Source organism: Anastrepha obliqua, chromosome 6 (genome assembly GCF_027943255.1).
Source record: "Anastrepha obliqua isolate idAnaObli1 chromosome 6, idAnaObli1_1.0, whole genome shotgun sequence".
In the NCBI taxonomy this organism is placed as follows: Eukaryota; Metazoa; Arthropoda; class Insecta; order Diptera; family Tephritidae; genus Anastrepha; species Anastrepha obliqua.
Genome location: NC_072897.1, coordinates 15,579,000 through 15,585,937, shown reverse-complemented (window position 1 = coordinate 15,585,937; position 6,938 = coordinate 15,579,000). Strand labels below are relative to the sequence as shown.

At 27.2% G+C, this 6,938-nt stretch overlaps 1 pseudogene; it reads right to left on the bottom strand.

Moving 5' to 3' along the window:
* Positions 1-274: 274 nt before the first annotated feature.
* LOC129250169 (NADH-ubiquinone oxidoreductase chain 5-like) lies at positions 275-5,970 on the bottom strand (annotated as a pseudogene).
* Between the last annotated feature and the right edge of the window lie 968 nt (positions 5,971-6,938).

Genomic DNA, 6,938 nt, shown 5'->3' with positions numbered 1-6,938 from the left:
TGTTTCTAATTTCTGTGTGGGCAAAAGTCAGTGAGGTGTCTATAAACTCGGTGTGCTAAATGACCTTATTACAAATCTTTCAGATCTCAATTGTACTAAAAAAAGCTTACAGTAACATTTGCACCTTCTCATTGCATTAACATTCTCTGATATTACTCATCCTTCATCTCTTAATATATTTAAAGAACCACAATTCAATTCACCAATTATAGACTGATAAACTAAACGTCTGGATTAACATACTGTTAGTCCAGAAGAAAAAAAAAATAAAGAAAAAAAGAAAATATATTAACATAACAATTTCTAAAATTAAATCTTTAGAATAAAATCCAGCTAAAAAAGGTATTCCACATAAAGCTAAATAAATTAGCAACATTAAAACAACCAGAAGTTAAAGGTAGGTATGTAAATTCCTAATCCTCCTAACAGTCGAATATCTTGAGAATTATTTATATTATGAATAATAGCCCCAGCACACATAAGTAATAATGCTTTAAATAAATCATGGCTCAACAAATGAAAAAAAGCCAATTTATAAAACCCTGTAGATAAAATTCTTATTATTAAACCCAACTGACTTAAAGTAGATAGAGTAATAATTTTTTGTAAATCAAATTCAAAATTAGCCCCTAATTCAGCTATAAATATAGTCAACGCAGATAACAAAAGTAAAACTTGGCCTATTCAAGAATTACATAATAAAACATTAAATCGAATTAAAAAATAAATTCCAGCAGTAACAAGAGTAGAAGAATGAACTAAAGCAGAAACAGAAGTAGGAGCTTCTATTGCAGCAGATAACCAAGATGAAAAACAACTTTTGTGCTCTTTTAGTCATCGCAGCTAGTATAATTAATCCTCCAATAATTTCTATTACAATTATATTATTTATTATTTCCAAATAAAAAACATAATTTCACTTTCCATAATTTAGTATTCAAGCAATAGCTAATAAAAAAGCAACATCACTAATTCGATTTGATAGAGCAGTTAATATACCAGCATTATAAGATTTTACATTTTGAAAATAAATTACTAAACAATAAGAAACTAACCCTAACCCATCCCATCGTAACAAAATTATACTTAAACTAGGACTAATAATTAGTAATATCATCGACAAAACGAATATAAGACCTAATATAATAAAATAATAATTAAATCTTCTCCTATATATTCCTTTCTAAAATAAATAACTAAAGAAGAAATAAATAAAACAAAAGACATAAATAATAAACTTATTCACTCAAATAAAAAAGTTATAATAATTGTACATGAATTAAATCTAAATACTTCTCATTCAATAAATATTATTATTAATTAATTCTAAATAAAATTTAAATTAAAAATCTAATTCTACAAATAGCTAAAGACTTTCTCACGATTTAAAATGATTGAAAATCATATCATTGACACCAGTCAAAGTATACAAATTCAAAGTAGAAATAATAAAAAATATTCTCGAATTTAACCTCCTCTAAATGAATAATTAAAGAAGGTGGGGCAGCTATATTACAAGCTCTTAATAAAAAACATCACACCGTTATAGAAGGTATACAATTTAATAAACCCTTTAATTAATAAACGTCGACTTCCTAAACGTTCATATGTAATATTCACTAAACAAAAAAGTCCAGAAGAACATAATCCATGAGCAATTATTAATGTATAAGAACCACAAAATCCTAAATATCTTAAAGTCATAAGACCTCCCAAAACAATTTTTATATGAGCAACAGAAGAATAAGCAATAAAAGTCTTTAAATCAGTTTGCCGTAAGCAAACTAAACTAATTAAAACACCCCCAATCAATCTAATTCTAATTCAAATATAGCTATAGTTTATACCACTCACTTGTAAAAAGGAAAAAAACTCGAAATAACCCATAACCCCCTAATTTTAATATCACTCCAGCTAAAATTATAGAACCAGAAACAAGTGCTTCTACATGAGCCTTTGTAGTCATAAATGAACTTAAAATATAGGTATTCTTACTAAAAAAGCTAAAATTAAAGATAAATATATTAAATCATAACAATTAACATACGGGTAAGTTATCAAAAGAAAATTAATAATTTAATGTTATTAAAGTACTATATAAAAATAAAAATTTCCTACTAATATGGGCAAAGAAAGTAATAAAATATAAAATAAAAGATAAATTCCAGCTTGTAAACGTTCAGGTTAATACCCCCACCCCAAAATCAAATATAAGATAAATTTATTCTATTCAAAAATATAAATAAATTCATTTTACCAAAAGTTAAAACTAAACACAACAATAAAACTAATACATTAATTTAAAAAAAATTCCATAATTATTATATTTGTTAATATATTCACTAGAAGTAATTATAAGAGTACAAATTCAGAAACTTAACAAAATTAATCTATAAGAAATAAAATCAAACCCCAAAAAATAAGAAATATTTACAAAATAATTAGTAGAATAATTACCTAAAAAAAATAAATCTCACCAAAAATAATAAACTTTGAACCGCTGAAAATGAATTTATAATAAAACAAAAAGGTATAATAAAAATTATTACAAAAAATAATTTTAACATTGTAATACATTAAATGATTCAAAATAATCATATCCATGATATCAAATAATAGATACTAAAATAAAATGTCCTAAAGCCCCTTCTAAAATCAATTAAATTTAAATAAATAAATAATAAAAACTTAGAACAATATATTCTAATCTGAAAAGTATAGACAATAATGTTTACGATTAAAAACAAAAACAAATACTCCTATTAAAATTAAAAAAACAAGGTTATCCCCAATATAATAATATTAACATTAGTTTTAATAAAAAAATAAGAATTAATCTTTTAAAGCTTGAAGAGAAAAGAAATAGCCTTATCATTATTCCCCAAGATTAACATTTTAAATAAACTACCTCCTGATATTATAATATACAATTAATTCTATATTCTAAAACATTAATTTCTAGTCTTATTTTTATTCAAAAAAAAGAGGTTGTCTGTAAAGTCGGTTTACTGAAGATAGTTTAACGTGATAACGTCATAAGAAAATACTGATTGAATGGTTGCATTTTTCAGAAGAAAATTTTAATTTTATTTGTTTGATAGATATTTTGTTTGGATATAGAGAATGAGTTAACATTAACATAACATAATATACTTTAACATAACATAACATAACATAACATAACATAACATAACACAACATAACATAACATAACTTAACATAACATAACATAACACAACATAACATAACATAACATAACATAACATAACACAACATAACATAACATAACATAACATATCATAACATAACATAACATAACATAACATAACATAACATAACATAACATAACATAACATAACATAACATAACATAACATAACATAACATAACATAACATAACATAACATAACATAACATAACATAACATAACATAACATAACATAACATAACATAACATAACATAACATAACATAACATAACATAACATAACATAACATAACATAACATAACATAACATAACATAACATAACATAACATAACATAACATAACATAACATAACATAACATAACATAACATAACATAACATAACATAACATAACATAACATAACATAACATAACATAACATAACATAACATAACATAACATAACATAACATAACATAACATAACATAACATAACATAACATAACATAACATAACATAACATAACATAACATAACATAACATAACATAACATAACATAACATAACATAACATAACATAACATAACATAACATAACATAACATAACATAACATAACATAACATAACATAACATAACATAACATAACATAACATAACATAACATAACATAACATAACATAACATAACATAACATAACATAACATAACATAACATAACATAACATAACATAACATAACATAACATAACATAACATAACATAACATAACATAACATAACATAACATAACATAACATAACATAACATAACATAACATAACATAACATAACATAACATAACATAACATAACATAACATAACATAACATAACATAACATAACATAACATAACATAACATAACATAACATAACATAACATAACATAACATAACATAACATCACATAACATAAGATAACATAACATAGCATCACATAACATAACATAACATATCATAAAGCATTCACCAACAGCTTTCATTTGATACCCATATTGTACATACACGTCCGAAGGTTACCCGGGTCCACGTTTTGACCTATATCTCGAGACCCTATCTACCAATAGGTATTCAAACTATACGGAAATCATCTTCAATACCTACTTAACAATGTGGGTAAGTTTGGTTTAATTCGGTTCAAAGACACGGCGGGTCCACGTTCTGGCATATATTTCGAGACCCTAGTCATCAATAGGTATGAAAATTACCCCGTATTAAAGCACTTATCAACAGCTTTCATTTGATATCCATATTGTACAAACACATTCTAGGGTCCACGTTTTGGCCTCTATCTCGAGATCCTAGTCACGGAGCGGATGGAAATACTCTGAACTAAAGCATTCACCAACAGCTTCCATTTGATACCCATATCGTACATACACGTCCGAAGGTTACCCGGGTCCACGTTTTGACCTATATCTCGAGACCCTATCTACCAATAGGTATTTAAACTATACGGAAATCATCTTCAATACCTCCTTAACAATGTGTGTAAGTTTGGTTTAATTCGGTGCAAAGACACGGCGGGTCTACGTTTTGGCATATATTTCCAGACCCTAGTCATCAATAGGTATGGAAATTACCCCGTATTAAAACAGCTTTCATTTGATACCCATATTGTACATACACGTCCGAAGGTTACCCGGGTCCATGTTTTGACCTATATCTCGAGACCCTATCTACAAATAGGTATCCAAACTATACGGAAACCATCTTCAATACCTCCTTAACAATGTGTGTAAGTTTGGTTTAATTCGGTGCAAAGACACGGCGGGTCTACGTTTTGGCATATATTTCCAGACCCTAGTCATCAATAGGTATGGAAATTACCCCGTATTAAAGCACTTATCAACAGCTTTCATTTGATACCCATATTGTACATACACAACCAAAGGTTACCCGGGTCCACGTTTTGACCTATATCTCGAGACCCCAGTCACGGAGCGGCATGAAAAATACTCTGTACTAAAGCATTCACCAACAGCTTCAATTTGATATCCATATTGTACATACGTAGCTTTCGAACGGTGAAAGAATTTTTAAAATCGGTGCAGTAGCTTTTGAGCCTATTCATTCCAAACAAACAAAGTTTTCCTCTTTATAATATTAGTATAGACAACATATCTTATAAAGTATATGGTAAATATTACCATACATTTTTTCCTTCATATATAATAAAAAAAATAATAATAATAACATTAAAACAACAGGTATTATTAACAAACTTGGTTTTATTTTAAATTCTTCAAGTGAATCAAATTAATAATAATCAATAAGAAGGCATATGCCAATACAAATAATATATATTACGTGAATCACTTAAGTAGGGGAGAGCAAGATGTCGAACGTTGCCGTTCGTTTGCTTTGTTTGCTTTGTCGTTCCTTCCGCGCTTTCGCTTGCAGTTCATTCAATGCAATGAGCAAGGTAACTACATATGAGCAAGGTAACACTAATATGAGCAAGGTAACACTAATGAGCAAGGTAACGACACATTTTTTCGTGCGTGCAGCCTGTTAAATCGAATTATAAGACGTTATCACGTCAATAAATCATCCATTAGCAATGAGACTAATATGTACTATTAATCCAAACAATGCAAATTTGTCTTCTAACTGGACTAATAGCTAAAAGATTTTGATTCTCATATGTATTACTTTTAATTTTCCTAGGAGGAGTTCTAGTTCTATTCATTTATGTTACATCTCTAGCATCAAATGAAATATTCTTCTTTTGAATGAAATCAGCCTTTTCAATCATATTAATTTTCATTTTATTATTAAGCACCAGATGAGTTACAGATAAATCATATATTTCATTCTTTATTCAAAATAACGAAATGCAAACTATAATATATTTAATATAAATATATTAACAGAAGAAAATTCTTTAAATCTTCACAAATTATATAGCTACCCAACAAATTAAATCACCATTTTATTAATAAATTATTTATTAATTATATTACATTAATTGCAGTAGTAAAAATTACTAAATTATTTTATGGACCCCTACGATTATTACATTAAACCAAATCAATGAGCAAACCTTTGCGAACCCCACACCCCTTACTTAAAATTGCAAAAAACGCTCTAGTAGACCTTCCAGCTCCAATTAATATTTCAGTTTGATGAAACTTCGGATCACTATTAGGATTATGTTTAATAACTCGAATTTTAACAGAATTTTTTTAGCTATATATTATACAGTAGATATTAATATGGCATTCAATAGTGTTAATCATATTTGTCGCGATGTAAATTATGGTTGATTATTACAAGCTTTACATGCTAATGGTGCATCATTTTTCTTCATTTCCATTTATTAACATATTGGTCGAGGAATTTATTATGGCTCATATTTATTTACACCCATATGATTAGTAGGAGTACAAATTCTATTTTTAGTTATAGCAACAGCATTCATAGGATATGTTTTACCATGAGGACAAATATCATTCTCAGTCATTACTAATTTATTATCTGCAATCCCTTATCTGGGAATTGATTTAGTACAATGAGTTTGAGGAGGATTCGCAATAGATAATGCACTTTTTCCTTGTTATGAGCCACTTGTTCTTTATTCACCACCCTTTGTTTTTGAAGACTTCTATATTTTTTTTTCGTTAATATGCAACTGCTCGTACACACAAAATTCGTCTTTCAACTCTTTAAAGGATTTACTACGATACATGGCAAATTTATACTCATTTTTTATGTCCAGACCGT